Source organism: Sander vitreus, chromosome 23 (assembly GCF_031162955.1).
Source record: "Sander vitreus isolate 19-12246 chromosome 23, sanVit1, whole genome shotgun sequence".
Taxonomy (NCBI): Eukaryota; Metazoa; Chordata; class Actinopteri; order Perciformes; family Percidae; genus Sander; species Sander vitreus.
In genome coordinates, this window is record NC_135877.1 from 19803400 (window position 1) to 19814014 (window position 10615).

General features: G+C 44.2%; 1 long non-coding RNA gene across 1 annotated transcript in view; it reads left to right on the top strand.

Moving 5' to 3' along the window:
- The window catches only part of LOC144512262 (uncharacterized), a 15154-nt gene extending 4755 nt beyond the window's left edge, over nt 1-10399 (top strand). The window contains exons 3-4 of the long non-coding RNA XR_013500980.1: nt 9673-9804; nt 10113-10399. This is a non-coding gene — a long non-coding RNA (uncharacterized LOC144512262). The remainder of the gene's footprint in view (nt 1-9672; nt 9805-10112) is intronic.
- The last annotated feature ends 216 nt before the right edge of the window (nt 10400-10615 follow it).

The following is a 10615-nucleotide window of genomic DNA, read 5'->3' on the forward strand; positions in this document are numbered from 1 at the left end:
TGTTTGCGAGAGTTGATATTCTGCTTGCGTTTAGTTGTGGTATCATGATCAAACCAGATAGCATTCCGTTATCGCTGTGTTGTATTATTTCTATGGGCCAATATTTTTGGTATTATCAATGTAATCTGGAGTGTCTGCTAGGTGTGTGTGTGTATATATATGTGTGTGTGTGTGTGTGTGTGTGTGTGTGTGTGTGTGTGTGTGTGTGTGTGTGTGTGTGTGTGTCCCCTGTTCTGCTTGGTGGGACTCCATGTTCAAGGTGCAGGTCCTCCAATAAGTACGTAGTGCCACCATGTGTCCAGTGGAGGAGCTGCAGGTGTTTTGCGCAGAATAAGGAAGAACCTGCATGTTTGGATCTCTGCAGATCTCGTTTGTTTGCATGTTTGTTGCTGAGCTGTACGTGTCGTCCTGTGCGTTTCCTCGTGAGCAGGACGGGTCAGAGGAAGGAATGTGAGATGTTGCACTCGGCAGACAAAACAAGTTTCTCATCCCTTTATTGTGAAGAAGACTTTGGAGGATGGGGGCTTAGATCTTCTGCTTCGATGAAAGATGGTGCTCAGACGGACTATGTGCAACTAAATGGTTGTTTTTTTTGGAAACGCTTGCTCAAATATATAGGTTAACACATTATTACGCAATGTTCAAAGTTTAATGCTTAGTTGTGGAAATATCAAGGTTCATCAACGAAACCTACATCATCTTAAAGGCTTGTCTCTCAAGTGTGTGTGCGTGTGTGTGTGTGTGTGTGTGTGTGTGCGTGTGCGTGTGTGTGTGTGTGTCCTGGCAGGGTGAGCTGCCTCCTGGCGCCATGGGGATGAAGGCTTCACGCTTGGGCTGAGATTACCTGTGCGGGCGCCCTGTGTGGCTTGTTGATGAATCAGCTTTTTTGTTCTGATTTCCCTCCCACACTACTTGTGTCTTTTTTAAAGGACAGGTCCCTACACCCGGGGAGGGAGGGAAGGAAGGGGAAGGAAGGAGAGTGAGTCAGGGTGGGCGGGTGGGCGTCAGCCAGCCACACCTCGCCATGAACCCCTCACCTGGACGTGACCCACGGGGGTGTTTAGAACCCTGGCTTATCTCCATGACGATAAAGCCTCGTGCTACGGCTGTGGAATGAAAACAGGTTGGCGGGCCAGACAGACAGGAGTCGAGGACGTAACGTAACACACACCGCCAGCGACCAGATGAGTGGTGGGGGCCAGTGACCTGCATGATCGCCTCCAGAAACTCTGAATTAAAAAAAGAAAAACCCCCTCTAGGATCCTCTCACACTGTTGCTTATCACTCACATGGGAGTTAGTTTTTCACTTTTTGATGACCCCAGTTGCCTTTAAGTTGCATTATTTATGATGTTGTGCTTTTTCTGAATCATCTTCCACTAAGCCCCAGGGAACGTGCCGGAAAGGTTTTTGCTCCAACTTTGGTTGAAATAAACAAAAGTGGAGTTAAGATCAGTCAAACAAAATGACAACAAAGAGATACGACTCGCTGAAGGAGCAACAGCTTTTACTTTTGGGGCGTATTGTGACTATTGTGGGTGACACAACTTCTCTTCTCTTCTGTCTCTGCCTCTCTCTATAATGGATTTCCCTCAACTAGTTAACTAAACTAACTAAAATGGCAATGTGGAAGGACAGTCTCTCAACACTATGCTGGGCACTGTCGTTTTTAGCAAACGTTACTTAAACGGGAGTAAATAGCACATTTGTTGTGGACTATTTTCAGCGTTCGATTGAGTTTTCCCAGCAGGACAGTATATGTGGGATTGCAAATATTCTACAGTGTGTTATTTTATTCTAATGAAGAACCAGGTCACGCAGTGCAAGAATAGGGTTCTGTCATGTGATTTAGACAATAATGGAGCTCTACGGCACAGAGGAATAAGATACATCAGGCTGTGGATACACTGACTAAATGCTTTAGTATCAATTCAATTCATTGTTGGTTTTCGTCTTATGTGATTTTTTTAAATCAAATAATACACAACATAATAATATTTACTATATTGTAATTATTAAATTGTAATATTTATATTTAAACAAGAAAGAGAAATATAGAATGTGGCAGCTGTATCCTTTACGTAAAAGTAGCTATACTACAATATAAAACTAATACAAGGACAACTTGCATTCAAAATGGACAGCGGTATTATCAGTATGTACAAAAAAGAACTCATTACCCAAAATGGCCCATTTCAAGTTGAATTTTGTTACTTGTATATTATTTTACTGGATTAGTATCACTGGTGAATTATATACAGTCAAGTGATTAAAGGTATAGCAATGAATCATATTTTCTAAGATGATATGTGTGATATGAGTGGAAAGTACAATATGTGCTGGAGTAGAGGTGGCAATACTTGTAGTACAAGTACATAAAAACTCACTAACAAAACAGACTCAAACACACTGAATAAATAAGCAACAGGTGGTTTTCTTAACAGTTTTAAATCCTGCATAGTTTCTTATAATAACCAACTGCCTCACCTGTGCTAACCACACCCTGAAGAGACACACACACACACACACACACACACACACACACACACACAAACACACAAACACACACAAACACCTCAGGACATCGAGTCACCGTGAAGCCTCAGTGTGTTTACACAGGAGCACCATTGAGCTGGAACACTCAACTATTCCAAGCATGTGTTACATTCAAGTGTTGGGCCATTGTGTGCTGGAGAGCGGCTGTTGTTCAAGTGACTAATGCAAGAATGACACAAGCCAAGTGGGCTTAACTTGAAGTATACGAAGTTCGTTGAATGCTCGCACACTTGGCAGCCGGAGCGCGGAATTCATCACGTTTAAAAATCGAGCAGGAGGAGAAAACGGCAGATTGAAAAGGAGCGCGAGAACACAGGCCTTCCTTCACCACCATCATCACCCACTCTTGTCTCTGCTGCATCAGCTGTAGGCCCGATCCCAGCCGGCCCCAAACCGCCGGTTCAATTACCCATCATGCCCTTGACCTTGGAGGTCAGCTGGCTTTGTGGGGGGAGGGGGGATGAAGCCTTAGATGTCCGGAGAGAGAAATGAAGTGTAAGAGAGGGTAGGGAAAAAAAGAGCACAGGGAAGAAGGGATTGAGAGTAAGAAGGGGTGAGGTGAAGAGATGGATTGTGGGGAAGGAGAGAGATGTGTAAGTGAGTGAGTGAGAGTGAGAGAGAGAGAGAGAGAGAGAGAGAGAGAGAGAGAGAGAGAGGCCTCAGCCCTGCTCTCTCTTATCTCTCCAGCTTGGTGGAGTTTTAAATTATTCATTCCCTGCTGCTCCCGCCGACTTACACATCTCCATCACACGGCTGCCCGCATCCGCCCGGGGAACAGGCGGTCGCCACGGCAACCTTATCGCAGATCGCAGATTTCGGCTCCAGAAATGAAATAAAAGAGGAAATTGGCTGTATTAGCATAAGAGGAGTCAGCCCGGAGTTGAATACACACATCACCCCCCACCTCCCCCCGCTCCATCCTCCCACGCCCCCCCCCACAAAAGCTCACAGCAACACCCCGCCCCCGCCTCCTCTCCTTATCACCGCTGTCTGATCACTGCTCTCCCTTACTATATATATATATTTTTTTTTTTTCTAATTCCCCTCCCCCTCATACACCACCACCACCATCTCTACTGCTGCCGCCACCAACTCGCCCTCCGACCAAACACCCCACCCCTTCTCCCTCCGCCGCCCTCTCCGCCGCTCTTTGTTCCTCCGTGTGCTTGGAGAAGAATGGGGCGAGTGGGTGGGGAGAGAGAAATGGATGTGGTCACCATGACCTCTCACCTTTTCAGAGGGGAGTAAACAATAAGCAATAACCTGGGAGACATGGCTCTGGCAGCGCCGCGGCGACTGACTGACAGCACACTTTATTTTCTGTCCAATAGGACCTTTTTTTCCCCCTCCTCATCATTTTATTATAGGTGGGTTTTCTTTGCCCTCCCCCCCCCCCCCCTTTCTCTTTTTGTCCATCTTTCATTCTTGGTCCAGTCCCCTGGGATCTACCATCTCAATATTAGAGTATTGAGCGGCGCTTTCTGACACTGACCTTAAAAAAAGAAGAAAGCTCGGAGATATTTGTTTGGCTTTCAGGTGAATGGATGTAACTTCCCGGCAGTGCGAGGCCGCGCCAGTGTAATCACTCTTTGCAGAAAGTAAATAAATAATTGGGTCCGGGTCCAGGTCTACATTAACATCCTCCGTCAATACATAATCTCCTATAGCTATCAGCAGTCCTCTGTCAATGTGAAGCCACAAAGGCAGGGGCACAATGCAAACTCTTTAGGAGACAGCCATAAATGTGTTTCCCCCCCCTTAGTGCCTATTCTGCCGCCACTTAACCATTCAGTAACAAGTCGTCCCCATTCCTCTATTTCCCCCCCCCCTCTTCCCGCTGCTCTTTCCTTCTCCACCCTTCCTTCCCTAATTGAAGTTAAACAGCTGAGAAATAGCGACCATGTCCCCCCCAGATGGTTATAAATGTCAACATACTCTCCCACTTAGACTGACACTTCCCTGGGGAAGAGTGCGTCTGCAAGTGTGCGTTTGTTATGGTAATCATCTTCCTCCCTCTCACATCTTTTGTGCAAATCAAACCAGTAGGGGGGCACTATAACGCCCACCGTGCTCGCTGGTGACATTCGCCATTATCATCACCATCATTATGGCAACTTAGTTACATGTTATTTTTTTTAAAAGATGGAAGTGTTTTCTGCAGGTCCCCAATGCCCACAGATTGTTTTTTTAAAGCATGACTGAATCGATGAGGGATTAACAGCAGCATTCACTTTGTTGACTCGCTAACTCAGCCTCCCCCTCACTCTCAACTGTCTATTCTCTTTTGTTGATCAGAGTGCACGGCTGATTCAGAACTCCCAGCTTCATCAAGAGGTTCTTGGCGGCGCTTTGATCCGACTCGGTTTTGACCGTTTCTGTAAAATCCCATGATGCAGCTGTCTGCCTGTCTGAGAGCATACTGACCACAACATGCATTCACAGCCGGAGTCAAAAGTTTGTGGTGCAACTTAACTGTCCGGTGCCAAGTGCACAGGATTTTTTATTGTATTTCATACTGTAAATTCTTCATGTCCCTCTATGTGAAAACACTGGAGCCTCCTGGATAATGTATTTATATATGAACATACACTATATTATGTTATGGTATGGCTGCACTGAATAGTTCAAAGCTTAATTCATACATTGACATTCCAATTCAAAATCAACATTTGAATGCTGCATAGCCTTATTTTCTTCTATTCATTCGGTTTAATGCCGGTATTTCTGCACAGTTGCAGAAAAAAAATTAGGCTACACTAATATCAATTTTAGAATCATTTCCAAAACTCACGTTTTTCACTCATGTTTTTATCTAACAAAATATTCTGCTTCAATCTATATTTGTAGGCCTTTAGCCTTATAAAAACATTTTCACTGCAGTTAAACAGTTTGTTCTCCCGCTGCTGCACACAAAGGGAGGCACGCAGCTGTATTAGCAAGGCAGTCTAGCAGCAATCTAACGGCACATTTTTTTATGTACATGGCATGTCCTTTGGACTTTTTGTCAAAGAACCAGAGATCTTCCAACGACAGTGAGTACGTTTACATTCACACCAATATTTCACTATTATTCAGAATATCACAATATAACAAATTTGATACAGGTCATGTAAACAGCATATTCCGGTTGGATATTCCGAATAAGGCCTTTTTCTGATATTAGCATTTTCCGATTAAGACATCTGGCATATGCCGGTATTATTTGGCTTTTAGAGGCAGTCTGTATACAGTATACAGCGCATTGGGAAGATGCGTCTCAATCTGGGTTTTTTACCGCAGTTTACGGCCTCTTGCCTGTTTACGGCTTATGGTCAGCTCTGTGCGTTGCTATGGTTGCTGTACACAAACCAACCAGCCAACAGTTTGCAAGACTGGAGACCCGATAAGAAGGAGAAACACAGCAACTTTTAAACACTATCAAAGACTTGGATATCAGCAGGTTTTTTGATATGCGCACACATCACTACGCCGACCTTTTCAAGAAGCTGCTTGAAGGAATGAAAAAGGGAGGCTGTGTTCGCACAGTCCAACAAGTCCGCCGCCGCTGGGAAACTTTGAAAAAAATCGTATTTTGCACGGCTACATGTAAACGGGAATATTAGTGGAGTATTCATTTTCATTAGCCATTTAAACAGCTTAGTCGCAATATCGTCTTTTTCGGAATAAGGGCAAAAACCGGAATATTATGTGCATGTAAACGTCGGTTGCTCACCTTCTGCACTGCCGCTTTATCTGGTAGACCTTCATGCCCATGCAAACCTTGGAAGTGCTCCAAGTCACCTTGCATTGTCATTGCAGAAAATAACATGGAACCGTTAGTGTCCTGCAAACCAAAAACATTTCCCCCCCATATTGCTAGTGTGTAACAGGTCGCACCACATGTAGTTCCAGTCAACAGTTTAAACATCGTTCTGGGTTGGTGTACAAGAAATATTGGGTTGTGCCTTCATGCGATGTGGAAACTAACCCAACGATGAGTACAATAAATAAACTTGATGAATAATCTTATTGCTTTAAATACAGCTACTCTATGTTGATGTGGTAAGTGGCCATGGTGTAAGTACCATAATGTGATCTGCCGTGTCCCGATGAAGAAAATGGACATTATATCACAAGTGGACATCGCTGACCGGCTTATATCCGGACTAATAACAGGCCAAAAATGGCAAACCATTACAGCGCTTATCAGCTAATTAGATGCAAAGGAGTCTAATCTGATGCATTTCTCCCACTCGGAGCACTCGGTCCCAACACACACAACACTGGATAGGAAAATGTGGAGGAAGAGGATGGGGACAAGACACTCAGACCATCCACCTCCTCCATCTCCAGAACCAGCCAAAGTGAACAGAAACAGGCTGACCGTGTCCCCTGAGGGCTTACTTTGGATCAAGGTTTTCAGTTCACATATACAGTTAGCAGATGCTACTGTACAACAACCAAAACAAGAACTACAGTGGACGCCATCTAACAATCGTATCCATTCATCCGAGTCCAAAACTGAGCTTTTGAAGATCTCAACACTACAAAAAGTAGCTGCTTGCCCATTATGCAATCCATAAGTCTTTATTCTACCTCCTTTTGTTCATCCATTCATCTGTTTCATCACAAGCGCCTTAATATTGGAACAATCCTGATCGCTTCTCGAGGCGTTATCTGCTGAAAGGCTTCATTCCCTTTCGTCCTGCTCTCTAATTCCCGAAACGCTCTTCCTGTATTTCCCCACTTTGTAGCATCAGGCCTGTTTATTCCCCAAGCTCTTAATCTGTTTTAAGTGGTGAATACTTTGGAACAGTGAAGAAAAAGGCCTTAACACGAAGACAGCCAAAGCATCCTGTGCCATGCTGCTATCCTTGGTGGTCTTCTAAAGCTCCCTCTCCCTCTGTTTCTCCATGTGATTGTGCCTGGTATGGTTGGAGGCTCATCGCAGCCTACATGTGATTTCACATGGGCTATAGAGACACTTAGCGCCTGTGGCTCTGTCCCTCCCACACACTGTCTGCTAGGAAGAGCTGTACCACTCACAATCCAATGTGTAGGTTTGCTGAGAAGCGCCTGTAGTGGTGGCACTGTGTCTGTGTATCGAGAGTGTGCGTTTGTGAGAAAGAGCGGGTGTGTGCTCACTTGTAAAGTGCGCGTTTACTAGTTCGATGCCAAGACCACACATCCCGTACTGTTTTTGTGGAATCGCACACAGAAATATACAGGACGTCAGCCAGCGGTTTGGTAATAGTAAGTGACAGAGTGAAACGGGAGACAATGATGATCCCTCACCGTCCTCAAACGGATCGGTGCTGCCCCAGTCCAACCCCTTAGTCCCACGCTTGTCCCCGCTCCCTGGCCCTGAGCAGATAACCGCGGCGGGACAGGGAACGAATCCCAGAGGTGCGTCCTGTGACAGCGGCGCTCAGCTCCCCCCATGGTTTGTGGGTAGCAGCGTCACACTCCGTTCCAGCCCTCGGGGTGGAGGCATAAGGGGACGGCGTTTTTTCTTGTCCGCTCGGACAGAGTTGGTCACAGTGGATTTCCAGAGCAGAGGGGAGCAGTGCACGGTCCCACACTATGTTAAAGAGTGCGGGACGGCAGCCATTTGCAGTCCTGTTTGGACAGGCGTCAGTGTGCGGTGGGCGGGTGATATGGACATTGGAACAAAGGGGATTGAGAAAAGTGTTGTCAACAACAACAACTACAGCCTAGCCTGTGTTTGATTTGATGTCATTTGCTTTGGCCAAAAGCAAGTGCTTTTATTTTTACAGCATCAAGGAACAAAGCCCATCAAGATGTCAGACGTAAAGTTTCTCTGCCTTAAACGCAAAGAGGAATGTTCGACTGCAGTTGCCGATTGCCACTGTATAATTTTGTCAAGGGAGAGCAGATTAGATGTGACATTTTCCTGCAAAGATAGAACATTTGGATGCACACTGTCATTTTTGACAATTTGACAAAGTAATGACCATATCACGCCTCTGTAAGGTGTATTAAGTATTATCACGGGAGGTCATTTTGTATTCAGCGTTGAGGAACTAAAAAAAGGCCAAAAATGTGTTTTCACTGCAAGAGAAGAGGAAAAGGATGACCTAAGGGCTGGTGCAATAGGTGGAGTGCTATTAAAAAACAAAACGTTACATTTCATGCACTCATTTTTTGTTTGAAAGAATTAAAAAAAAAACAAAGAAACTCTAACAAAAAAAGAGCTTAAAAATCGAAAATGGTAAACTGACAAGGCCAGGAGCAGATCAGATGTTTATTAGGCCTCAAGTACTGTGCTGATTGCAATAAAATCAAGAGAGGGACAATAGAAGATACTCATATTCATAACATATAATATATAATATACTCATAATACAAATATACGTAGCATGCTTGAAACAAAGCAATGTGCTTGGTATTGTATAAACATACGCGTGTGTGCGAGTGCCTGGGTGTTGTAGCAAACAAGCGAGCGGGGCCCATAAATCGTGGCGCTATCAGTGGTCCGGTCTTGGCCACCCTTGTGTTCTTTTATTGAATGTTATTGTAGCTGGACGGCCCCTTGGTAGATATTTCCTGGTAAGAAATCAAGATCAAAGCCGAGGGGTTTGGGTGGGTGAGGAGAGGAGAGGAAAGAGAGGAGAGGAGGAGGATGGGAACAATGACTGATGGACATTGGAGGAGAGGGGAAGAAGAGGGGATCAGAGTTGGAGTGGGTGGTCACTGGCACGGCTTTAAAGCTCGGGCAAAAAAATGAGTGGTGATGTTCAACTTAAAAGTGAAAAGTGGGGGTGTGAGGAGAGATGTGATGTGGATTTAGGATCATCCCACGATGAAGGATGGAGACAATCTCACTATCGTTCTCGGCGATTGGTCACATGAGGGTGTTATTTTTGTCCTTTTTGGACAGTGTAGGAGTAAGAAAACACAGCAGAGATCAAAAAAATATTACAACTTCTATGAGTTCCATGCAACAGGGGAAATGACAAAAAAAAAAAAATACAAATGTATTATGGTAATGATGTAATTGTGTTAGTTGGCCTGTGACAAAGTGAGAATTCAGTGGGTGAATTTCTTTGTGAAATACCGATATACTCTCCTGTGATCTTTTCTCAAAGTTGACTTCTGTGTATTTGTTTTGCTTCAGTTGTTTTCTCAGGAGATATGAACGTGACTGTTTTCACGAAGATGCAGAACCAGATTTGAAGATTTGTACCCAAATACCCCAGTGTGTCTGCAGAGGTGTACATGGATACAGCGTGAGAATGCCAAACGATAAGTATGTCATCAGCAATGTCCTCCCTTGAAAGATTCTTTTATCATACACGTCAATTTGTAAGTTAGAGTTCTAAGATAAAGTATTCGTAGCTGTAGTATCTGACGATTTGTAAAATTGATGCTGAATCTTTGATTGTAATAAACCTTTTCATAATCGAGATCAGTGTCAGCGGATTCCTCTTCATACAGCATCACAGCATTACTATTAAAGACAACATAGCCTAGCCACATTCTGCGCCATTTAATACATGTGTTTTTATTTTTTCAATTTACTGTAACTGCAACTTCTTGTCATATCCTACCCTGCAGCAACAACACTTCCCATGATGCAACCCATAGCATCGCCTGTTGGATCCTCACTGTCTCTCAAGATCAGCATCATCAGTTTGTAACACAGGCTTTTCTTCACAAAAGGTGTACTCTCCATGCCCAAACCAATATAACCCTGATGACATCAACAGCATTTATGTAGTGTTGGTATAATTGGCAAAATTGGATCTTGATCATATTTCATAGCTCCCCTGATCCATTTATTTTTGCTCTATCGTTGTCACACAAATACTGGAAATCAATGTGTTGTTTAAATGCTCTGAGAAATAAAATACATCTTCTTTGTAGTATCCATGTTGTTTTCACATTACGACTTAAAGCTCATGAACAAACCGGAAGAACGGCTTCCCAACTTGGGAAACGGGACTACCTGAAGAGCACATGAATGCACCATTGGCCTTGGCGGACGTTCTAGTGCCATTGTAGTTTTCATGGTAACAGTGCTCCTTACAATAAGTAAATAGACTTTTATGAGTAAAAGC